The 12,101-nt window shown below is 36.3% G+C and overlaps 1 long non-coding RNA gene across 13 annotated transcripts in view; it reads left to right on the top strand.

Annotated features, from left to right (window-relative positions):
• Window positions 1–12,101, top strand: part of LOC309660941 — a 244,056-nt gene that overhangs the window by 26,338 nt on the left and 205,617 nt on the right. For all 13 annotated transcript variants that reach the window (XR_014263727.1, XR_014263728.1, XR_014263729.1 and 10 more), the window contains exon 2: window positions 11,986–12,099. This is a non-coding gene — a long non-coding RNA (uncharacterized lncRNA). The remainder of the gene's footprint in view (window positions 1–11,985; window positions 12,100–12,101) is intronic.

Genomic DNA, 12,101 nt, shown 5'->3' with positions numbered 1-12,101 from the left:
CTGTCTCTCCATCTCAGCAGTCAAGTGCCCCCTTTTATCTCTGTTGACTCTCTGCTTTTTCCAGGTGCCCCATTTTCCCCCCTGCACTTCCTTCTCTGACTACCACCCCTCCCTTTTCCAGGAATAATTAGCTACCCCAAGCCACAGAAATGATCCATTTCCACATGAGGGTTTCTGATGATATGGACAATGCAGTATTTCTCAACATAGTTTAATTTGCATATATGCTGGCCATACTTCATTAGGTTTAAAACATAGAGATTGTCAAATGAGCACTATCTGAAAGCTCCAACAATGCAATAGTTTTAGCAGACTCTAATCTCATCATTGTATACTTGAGTGCTCTGGGTTTTGCTGATGAAAATCTTTACAGAAGTTGAATGGAGTATTCAATTCTCAGGTTCAGGAATTGTTATTATTTCCCAATGAAAATAATGGGGATTGTAGATAGGATTTACCGCACTTGAACTGTATTGATGGTTTTTGTTTTGTTTGAGCAAAAACAGGTGTTTGGGGGAATAAGCATTTCTGTTGTGAACTGTAATACAATAGCATTGAGAATGAAATGTTTAAAAACTGAGTATAGGGCCTGATGATGAACATGAATTGGATGGTGGAAATTCTTTCAGAGTTCAAAGTCTTATGTTAGTTAAAGGATTCAAAGAGTAAATTAGAAATATACTCTATTTGGATTTTTTGTTCTTGGTAAATGGTAAGAAATGCAGTCCTTGAATAATGCTTCATTGTATTGACAACCTAACTATTGGTTTATTAGGGCAGAAAACCAGAAGTATTACATCAAATAATCTCCCTATTTATTTCTTTCTCTACTTACCTCAAATCTTCCTTAATCTACTCTCTGCTCCACCTCCCCCCAAAAAAGCCAAAAAGACCCATAAAATAATATCAAAATGCTAATATAATAATAATAATGACTACAATTAAAATATCTCATTGCATTCATTCAGGTAAGCTTCAACATATTGTATAATTGAAAATTCCCCAATTATCTCTGCATCTGATCCTAGGATGCATATCTTTTTCTTCTTCCATATTCTCTTGGCTCATTCCTTCATTTATTCATTCACTGAACATGTAAACATATATCTGTAGACATCTGCTATATACCAGATATTATGATAGGCACTAGAGAAACAATGATGGGCCACCCCTTGTCTCTACTCTGATGGATACTGTAATCCAGGAGAGAAGGCTGACATTAATCTGTAAATCACACCAATAGAGATGTAAAATTATAATCATGACACATGCTAGGAAGGACAGGTTTATAGTGTCAGGAAAGCTTAGAGAAGTGAGATTTGATCTATCCTTAAGTTTCTCCTTAAGAACTTGGTCTGCAAAGGAAGAAGCAAAGGGTAGGCTTTTCTTCCTGATGCCAACCCTCTTGCCCTCTCATTCTCCTTCCTCAGCCTTGTCAGAATTGACAAAGGAGTGGTAGACTAAAGAAGTCCTGTCTGGACGTGAGCTATGGGAAAGTGTGTGAGGGCCTTAAGTGTCCAGTTGTAATTTTCTAGTTGGCAGCAGGCTCAGTGGAAAGAGTCCTAGACTTAGACTCAAAAGATTGGACTTTGCAGGATGAGTCATTTAACTTCTCTGAGTCTCAATTTTCCTCGTCTAATGGGTGGTTGTGAGGTTCAAATGAGACAGCAATGCCAGAGAATATAACACATTTATTTATATATGTGAGAAACAATTTTATTTTTATTACTTATTCAGAAGTTCTGGGAAGGTTCAGCACACTTTTCAAATAGAATCTCAGAAGGAAAATTTTTCTCAGTGACCAGAATGTATATTTTTAAATGTATGTTCTAAAATAGTATAATGATACACTATCTCCTCAAAATAAGAATAGGACTAAAGGATGGTGCTGACCACTTGAGCTAGTGTGCATCTTGCTGCTGTGTTTACTGGTGCAATGGATCATTTGGGCAGTTCTGCTCACCGACTTGACTCTATTTAAAGTCTAAGTTCAATTCAGTCACCATATGTGGACACAGCTGGTGCTGGCTGAAACAGAATTAGATCACTTTCTGAGATGATTCCGATCTTCAAAGTACTTCAGCTGAAATACCAGATAAGTGAAGCAAAGGGTCATCTGTGCTCTAAACAAAGGGTCATCTATGCTCTAAACAGAGACTTTATCAGAATGGGTCTCCTCTAGATCTGACACAAACTGACAAGTTTTAAGATCTTCTGGTCCTCACTGTTCCTATCACTAAATGGACTGGAAAAGAGGGGACACCAAAAATTCATTTTAGCTCATCTTTAACCACTATCAGGAGGTGTTAGAGTCCAACAAACTTGAATTCTTTTTTTTTTTTTTTTGACATAAAATACTTCAGTGTGCATATTATCTATAGAAAGAAGACCAAATTATAAGCACCTGCCAGAAACTTCAGGGGAAATTTTCCATTGAGCAAGAAAGGATGAGCAGACATTATTTCTACAGTACCCATTATTTCTAATTTGGATTTATGAGAGGTCATTGGTAACACATTTACTTTATGTGTCATACTATTTCTTTTTAGTCAACTTAAACGTTAAGGGCTTTTGTTTTCTGGTTTGTTTACAGAAATAACATTTTTTAAGGAAAAATAACATTTGCAAACAAAAAGTATTTAGTGAGAAGAGTAGAATTGTCATACTTTAAAAAAAAACCTTATTGAGGTATGATTGACATACAAAAAGCTGTACATATTTAATGTATACAACTTGATGCCTTTGAAGGTAAGTGTGCACCCATGAAATCATAATCATGATTTATGCCATAGACCTATTCATTACCTCCAAAAGTTTTCTTCCACCCTTCTATACATTATTATTAATATTTCTGTGATAAGAACACAACATAAGATTTACCCTCTTAGCAAAATTTTAAGTATACAATGTAGTATTGTTAATAGTAGGCACCATGATATACAGTAGGTCTCTAAGACTTATTCATCTTGTATAATGGAAACTTCATATCCTTTGAACAATACCTCTCCTTTCCCTCTCCCCCTAACCCCTGGCAACCACAATTCCATTCTCTTCTTCAATGATTAACAGACCTGAATTATTATCCTGGCTCTCTTACTTATTGTCTGTGTGACCTTAGGCAAGTTACCTAGACTTTCTAAGCCTATTCACTCTTTTGTAAACCAAAGGAAACCTCACTGGGTTTCCATGAAGATAAACTGACATAAATATGAGATACGTTTATGAGAATCATGCATATTGAGCACTAAATAAATGTTTATGACCTTCCATTTTGTTTTCTTTTCCACTTAAGTTTGTAGGAGTGAATTTGGTCTATATGAGCTTTTGTACTTCAGTTGGCCTCATCTAACTGAGAACTTCTTGAATGGGATTAAGACCCACCAAATTCTGCACAGTTCAAAGCCAATAACTGTTTATCAAATAGAAAATACTTGAATTTCCTCAACACTCTGAGAGAGAAATAAATTTCCATTACTTCCAATTATTTCACTTGTAATAATTAGATATCAATCTTATGACTCATGATATTGCCTTATATTGAAATATAAGGAAGACAAATTCTTAAGAAGGTAAGGAGAAAATGAGTGTGAGATATTAAAAAGTTCCTTATGCATTTCTGAAATAAATGTAGTGTGCTTGTTTCTGAAAGAATTGCTGCTTCAGGGGAGAAAGGTGAAAATCTATTAAAGGGAAAAAAGTTTCTAAAGAATTTGAGAGTTTCTTTTTATTTTCTTCAACAAATTCTTACTGCCAAGTATTGGTTCTTGGAAACTACAGCTAGCCACCTATAAAGTTGTAATAGAAAATAGTAAAAGCGATGAAATATACAATTAAGGATCACACACCCTAGATATCTTCTAGTTCATTAGTCTTCCTATCTCTACCCAGGAGTTTTCTCAATCTCTTGCTCTTTACTCCCAGACTCAACTACAGTGAAACTGATGATAAGGTTCACTCTTCTTTATAGTGTTTCCTTGCACAAAGCAATGATCTCTTAAAGATGATGTATAATACTCCCTCAGGAAATGCTGTCCATTTTAGACTTTTTTTCTGCATGGTAGCGTTCTGTTTTTCTCAGTGAATGTTGTAAGCTAGATCAGTAGTCGTAGGGATTTTTACTGGATTCACCAGTAGAGAGAGTTCAAACCAAGTTGTGTGAAATTTTGTGGAAGGGGTTGTTCTAGAATTTTCGAGGGTGAATTCAGGGGACTGAAGGAATCAGTAACCAAATGTAGATGAAAGCATTTGTTGATTCAACATTTACTGAGCTAGGATAGGTACTGGAGATTAAAAAAAAGGTAAGAGAATCTATACTCTCTTCAAAGAGTTTATGTTTATAGTTTGGTGGGGGAATGTCTATGTGAGCCCATTGACTACAATGCCCTTTTCTTGGTATAATTACACAATGTAAAAAAAAAAAGTGGAACTTCTTAAATAACCAGATTGGTGGGGAGGGGGTTGTGAGAGGAAAGTCATGTGTTCAGTGTGGATCCCAGAGTGACGAGAAGTCAATCTTCTCTTCAAAGGCTCTGGTGAGCCAGGAAGGTGGGGCCATGGGTTCCATAAGTCTGGGAGTAGGATATTTATCAGAGACCCCAGAGACTCAGGGGCTTATAACTTTCTTCCCCCACTGAATGGCTCTGTGACCTTAACCAATCAATTATTTAGAGCCTTATTCATCTATAACTGGAGTGGGATTGGTGGTTAAGTATCTTAAAGTCCCTTCTATGATGGATGCCTAGAAGTATGGCAACGGGAGATGGAGGTACAGAACATGGGACCCTGACGTGTTGCAACTTCACTGGTGGAATCACCTCCTTTTTGCCTCCTCAAGTCACTGTCCAACACTGTGGTGCTCACAAAACAAAGTCTCCTTAAATCGCTCTTCCTCATTGATGTCCTGAGGAATCAGGATTGTTCTTAAATGTGGGTTAGGAATAGCCCACTAAAAAACCCATATTCCCAGTTGGGACAGATTCATTCTGGTTTAGGGGACTTCCCTTTGTGTTTTCACAGGTATCTATGCTTACCTCTAGTGTAAGAAGTGCAACTGTGTATCAAAACAGGTTAGTTGTCTAGTCAGCTGTTTGGAGAGAGGAGGAAGTCTCAATAATCTCTCCACCCCCAGCTTTCAGCACAGAGGTAGGAATGTAGTAAATGCTTAATATATGTTTGCCGGATGAATGGACGAATGAATGAATCAATGAGTGAATGAACTCACATTTTGCTGAAAGTCTGATGGTTATAGACAGTCTACAATTTCCCTCAGGTTATGATAACATTGAGCAGCCAGAAAGGTTAAGCTCCAGACATAACTATGATCTTTATTTCAAGTGCAAATAGCCTTTATTTTATAGAATTTTGTAGAAAAGTTTAGTATCATAAAGACCTTCTCCTGAGATTGATTTTTCCCTCAAATCTGTATCTGTGTCAAAATGCCACAAACAAAGTTCAGCAGAAAATGCAGTGAAAATTATTCAAGGTGGGCAAGGAGAAAATATCAAAGCAAGTCTTTCAGGTGGAAAGGTAACTTACGGCTTTAAGTAAAATCCTTTCTCCTTGCCCATCTTGAATAATTTTCACTGCCTTTTTCTCCAGTTGTAATCCTTTCTAATTTGTACCATATTCTCTGACTAGGGGTATACGCTCATTGACCTGTCATCCAAGTTATGTTTACACAAATAACTTTAACATTAGTGATAGTAACTGATATATTTGAATGCCAGGCTAAGTGCTTTCAGTGATGTTATCACACTAAAGTTCTATATTCTTGTAAGAAAACATTATCCTCCCTATTTTTTAATAATTAGAAAGTTAGAGGGTGAATAACTTGTCCACCTGGTTTTGCACCTGGTTTTGCACCTGGTAAGTGTCAGAGTTAGAAGTCACACCAAGATCTAATTTCATTATCTGTGTTCTTTTAATTATTTCATGATGTCCCTCATGATATTAAATTCTTGATAGATGGAATATATTTTGTCTAATAATCAGAAAATCCAATGAAGTAAAAGGACAATTATAAATGGTGAGTACATGGAAAATATCAGTCAGTTGCCTGCATTTTTCACCTATGAAGATCTTGTGAGGTATTATGATATATCACCAAATATTAGATTTTTCCATAATAAAATTAGAGATTCAAGGAATTTTAGAATTCATTTTTACAGAGAATATTTATTGATCACCTACTGTGTACCTGCTTTTCTGAGCTTGGGGCATAGAAGAACTGAACAAAATCCTTACTCTCAGGAAAACTGGGAGAACAACACAGATAAAATCCATGATCTTATGGAATTCTCATTCCCATTATTGTCTCAATTACAATTCAGGTGGAAACAAATTATCCCAAATTACACAGATAATCACCTCTTTAGTCCATTTCACTGCTTCTGTAGACGTAACCAGCCTTAAGCACCTATTGGGACCTCAAATATTCCTTTGAAAATGAATTAAATTTGTAGAATGGAGAATAAAGAAAAATATTTAAAATTGTTTTTTGATCTGTGCTCTGTTTCTCAGTGGACAGTATTGAAGTAATATAATTTCTGCTTTGGTAAAATGGTAATGAGCCTTTATGCTCTAATATTATATGGGAATTAGGGGATTTTTGACAATAATTGTGCCTCAAAAATTTGTGAATTATTTAGTGAATTAAAATTTACTTCATTAACTCACTCAAATTGCACAGGTGTGGACAGTAGTCCCCAAGGCCATCGATGTGTACAAGCTGAACCCCTGTGGGCATGGTAGGTCAGTAACTCATCAAGACATGCCATGACATTTATTTAGGAAAAACCTTTTTTTTTTTTTTTCAAAGAGAAAATTGACCACCTATTGGGTTGGCCAAAAGGTTCATTCATTTTTTTCTGTAAGATGGCTCTAGTAGTACTTAGTTGTCTTTAACTTCCTTCAAAACAATTGTGTTTGATTGTATGTGACAGCTGTCATATCAGGGTGCATTTTAAAAAAGACATCAAAATTGGTGAATTTTTGTGTAGATATTTTAATATTGAAGATGGAAGGAAAAAAGCAACTTTTTTGGCATATTATGCTTTATTATTTCAAGAAAGGAAAAAACCCAAGCATAATGTTAAAAAAAAAAAAAAAGATTTGTGCAGTGTACGGAGAAGGTGCTGTGACTGATCGAACATGTCAAAGGTGGTTTGCAAAGTTTCATGCTGGAGATTTCTTGCTGGATGACGCTCCACGGTCGGGTAGACCAGTTGAAGTTGATAGCGATCAAATCGAGACATTAATTGAGACCAATCAATGTTATGTCATCCAGGAGACAGCAGAAATACTCAAAATATCCAAATCAAACGCTGAAAATCATTTGCATCAGCTTGGTTATGTGAATCGCTTTGATGTCTGGTTTCCACATAAGTTAAGGAAAAAAAAACTTCTTGACCGTATTTCCACATGCAATTCTCTAGTTAAACGTAATGAAAATGTTCTGTTTTTAAAACAAATTGTGACAGGGTATGAAAAGTGGATACTGTACAATAATGTGGAACGGAAAAGATCGTGGGGCAAGCAAAATGAACTGCCACCAACCACACCAAAGGCCGGTCTTCACCCAAAGAAGGTGATGTTGTGTATATGGTGGGATTGGAAGGGAGTCCTCTATTATCAGCTCCTTCTGGAAAAGGAAACAATTAATTTCAACAAGTACTGCTCCCAGTTAGACTAACTGAAAGCAGCACTCGACGAAAAGTGTCCAGAATTAGTCAACAGAAAACGCATAATCTTCCATCAGGGTAATGCAAGACCGCATGTTTCTTTGATGACCAGGCAAAAACTTACAGCTTCACTGGGAAGTTCTGATTCATCCACCACACTCACCAGACATTGCACCTTCAGATTTCCATTTATTTAGGTCTTTAAAAAATTCTCTTAATGGAAAATTTTCAATTCCCTGGAAGACTGTAAAAGACACCTGGAACAGTTCTTTGCTCAAAAAGATAAAAAGCTTTAGGAAGATAAAATTATGAAGTTGCCTGAAAAATGACAGAAGGTAGTGGAACAAAAGGGTGAATACGTTGTTCAATAAAGTTCTTGGTGAAAATGAAAAATGTGTCCTTATTTTTACTTGAAAACAAAAGGCACTTTTTGGGCAACCCAATACTTATCCTGCATTCATCAGCTAATTGCTCCTTCTCCTTCACATGCCTCATAGATGAGTTGTCCCCAGAAGAATCTTTGAATCTAAGACTGGCCCCTTTCATCAAGCAGCATCACTTGGTAGACAGGATACTCTACCAGTTATTGGTAATGACTGTACATTTTAGTTATTTAGTCCATTAGTCCATTACCTGCAACCTTTGGGAATCCTGGGACTTAAGCTTTGTGGCTTTGACATGTTGGGTGTGATCTTGGATATCCCTGAAATGTAGTAATAGCTCTTGTTTTTTTTTTTTTTTTTCTGGTGTGAATTCATCTCAGCTGTCATTGAAGGCAAATGTGTAGGGTAATTAGGGCACTTATGGCAGTGACTTACTTTTATTCTACACATACATCACGAAAGGACTTTATGAAAATTCATATCCTGGTTTTCTAGTTCCAGAGAAGGGCCTGAGATTCTGCATTTTTCTCCAAGAGTGCCGATGATGCTGGTCCTTAGAGCACCCTTTAAATGGAGAGTGAACCTGATCGACTACCCATGAATCACAGCTCAAGGCAGCTGTGTTGTTTTCCTTTTATTGTTACATGCCCAGTAATTGTAATTAAGGCTTTAAAGAAGCAACTTAAAAATTTGTAGTTGCAAATTGAATGTACTTTATGAAGAAAATATATGTTATACTGATGTTCACAATTCGGGATTAAGAAACTCTCACTTGAGATGGAAACCTCATCCATGTCAGGGGTTCATTTTGTACGTTTGGGGAACTCCTTCACATACGTTATCTTATTTGGACCTTACTACCACTTTGAGGTTGACCAGCTGAATATTTTGCTAACTTATTTCTACAGATAATTCAAATGAGAAACATAGCAGCGGGTGACACTCCCAAGATCACACAAAGCATTGTGACAAAGCAGAGGTATGAAACCAAGGTTCCCAGCTTTTAGTTTGGTGGTAGAGCCATCTAACAAAATGCTTTTCATTTTATCCTTCCAAAACCCTCTAAATTGATTTCCTTGCTTAACATATTGTATGTTCAAACTAAATTGTTATATATGCTTATAATATACTTAGCTATCATCAACGTCATTACCATTATCACCCAAAACACTCCATGGCAGTGCTTCTGAAAAGCACTTATTATGTTTAAGGTATATTTTGTGTGGTACACTGGATATACAAAAGAACATAGGAGTCAAGGCCTGCTGTTCAAATAACACACAAATGATTTTCATGACAACATAAGAGAGGAGATTTGAAATATCAAATTACAGATATCAAATCAAATGAGCTAATACAGTTTTGTTAGATGCTTAATACCTAATGAACACTCAAATAATGTTACTATCAAACAGGTGTCTAAACAATAAAAGTTATAGAATATTGAAATATTTAGTGGATAAGGAAATCTCAACAGATGAAGCAAGATTTTTACTGGCTCTTGAAAGAAGTAAAATCAAAGTGGTTAAGAGCAAAGCTCTGTAGTTTAGGTGCCTGGATTTGAATTACAGCCCAGCCAATCCCATACTCTGTGAATTTGGGTTAAGTAACTTGACTCAATTACTCTCAGAAGTAACTCTGAGCCTAAACGTGATCATTGGTAAGCTGGGGAGAGAATAATTGGTTCTACCTCAAGTGTTGTTGAGAAAATTAAATAAGACATAAAAAAACACTTAGTATACTGCTTGATACGTGGAAAGTGCTCTGTAATCAGAGCTAATTTTATTGATCATCTACTTGTTCTAAGCACTACTTACACGTGTCTACTCATTTCAGCTTGACAGCAACCCCATGAGGTCATGCATTATTATTCCCATTTTCAATATATGAATACTAAAGTCCAGAGAGATTAAATGACTTGCCTTAACTCACACAATTTGGAATTGTGAGAAATGTGGTTAAAACCCAGGTATCTGGCCTTAAATCTGTGTTCTTTACTAAACTATACCAACTGTACAGACATCAGTTCTATTATTACTTCTACTATACTACCACCACCACCATCACAATGACTATTTTTGTTGTTATTTTTGTGATTGCTGCAGTGGTTATTAATATTATTTGTATTGTATGCCATTACAGCTTTAGGAAAGCTGAACAAAGTAAGGTGAAGTGGGGTGCATTCTAGTGTGAGTAAAGGTAGAAAGATGGAGATCCATCTGTCCTGATAGAGAGCTGCTGGGCCAGTATGACTGAGGTGGAGAGCTTGTGGGGTGAAGAAGTAGGAAATTAGGTGGAAGAGGGAGGTTGGCGCCAGACTACAGGAGATCTTTAATCTCACTCTAACTTGATAGGGCTTTGTTCTGAGGAAAATGGGAGATTTTTTTTTTTTTTTATTGGAGTATAGTTGCTTTCGACTGCTGTGTCAGTTTCTGCTGTACAGCAAAGTGAATCATGCATACATATACATATACCCCTCTTTTTTGGATTTCCTTCCCATTTAGGTTACCACAGAGTACCGAGTAGAATTCCCTGTGCTATACAGTAGGTTCTCATTAGTTATGAAAATGGGAGATTTGGAGTCTTTTTAATAAGGGAATGATTAAGTTGTGTCACCCACCCATGTGCCCCATCCACTCTAATGCACATTAGGAATGTAGATAAAAAGGTCTTAGCTATTCTCAGGACAACAGATATGATCACAGACTCACAAACATATGCTGTACACTAAGAAACCGACACATGAAATGTGGCTATAAAGTAATGATGCTAATTGAACAAGGCTCTTGTGGAATCTATCTTATTACTCTATAGCCCTGGCTCCTATATAAGAAATATATCAGAAAATAAAACTGGGGGAATCAATCACACTGCCTAGAAGTTCTTCTATGTGACTCACTTAGTGTGTATGTGATGGAAGAAACTTTTATGGTAGGGAAATTCCTATCAGTCACAGCTTTTATAACTGCTTATTGAAGATATACACAGCTCTACAATGGCAGTGCTAAAATTGGCTTTTACTTCCTTGAACCATCATTGTATTGAACCATGTAACCAGAAAATCACAATGTGGTGATCTTTCTCTACACTAATCCTTCCATGAGCGCTTAATGACTTGTCTGTTCATCTTGGAGATAATAAACCTTGCATTGAAGCAATAACTGTCTTGGCGACTTTGCATAAATCATTATTTGTAAAAGTGAAGGAAAACCTATAGATAGGAACCAAGGACTGGGATTGCTCAGCTTTTAAGAATTAGCTCTGGTAATTGCTGTGACTACATTAGAAATGCACTGAGCAAATAGACACAGACCAAAAAGTAAATATTATCTCTCAAAGTGATCAATATAACAACTTCCAACACAGGAAGGGCAATTATTAAATATCCTAGCAAGGTTTGTCGGAGCAAAACAACATTGTAATAAAATGCCTGCTAGGTAGAAAATGGGAAACAGACAAAGACCTATAGAAACATGGAAAGTTATTCTTCTATAGCTAAAAATCAAGTTGACGTGTTATAAGAAAGTGTACATAGAAAAGTGTACATAGAAAATAGTTGTCTTATTAAAATAGTACAACTTACAATTTTAAAACAAGTTATTTCCGATGATTTAAAAATATTGCTTCAATTAAGATAGTTTTCTTAAGGCAGGAGACCGATTGGCTTCCCACATGAGATTTGTACCATCCTGTTTTGCAGCTTCTCCTGTCATACCTTGAGTCACTGTTGAATCACTCCATTTCTCAGCATCCTACTAGGCTAAGAGAACACAAACATTTTCTTGAAGTAAAGGCAGATAGAATTTTCTCCCAAACACAGATTCACAAGAAAACAAGACAAAGAGAGATTGAAGAGAGAAGTAGGACACTATATTTAGGCCAGTTGCCTGATTTCCACCAAACTTTATCCTAATTTCTTTTAGGCTCTTGTCCCAGAGGCTGATTTTGTTGTTCAAGAGGCAGACACACCTACAGTGGATAACTCAGCCAGCAAAAAATACTCTCAGATTAGTAACGGACCAATAAACAACACACTGGT

Source organism: Balaenoptera physalus, assembly GCF_965194825.1.
Source record: "Balaenoptera physalus genome assembly, chromosome: 5".
Classification (NCBI taxonomy): Eukaryota; Metazoa; Chordata; class Mammalia; order Artiodactyla; family Balaenopteridae; genus Balaenoptera; species Balaenoptera physalus.
The sequence above is the reverse complement of the archived record's forward strand: the minus strand, read 5'-3'. Positions and strand labels throughout refer to the sequence as shown.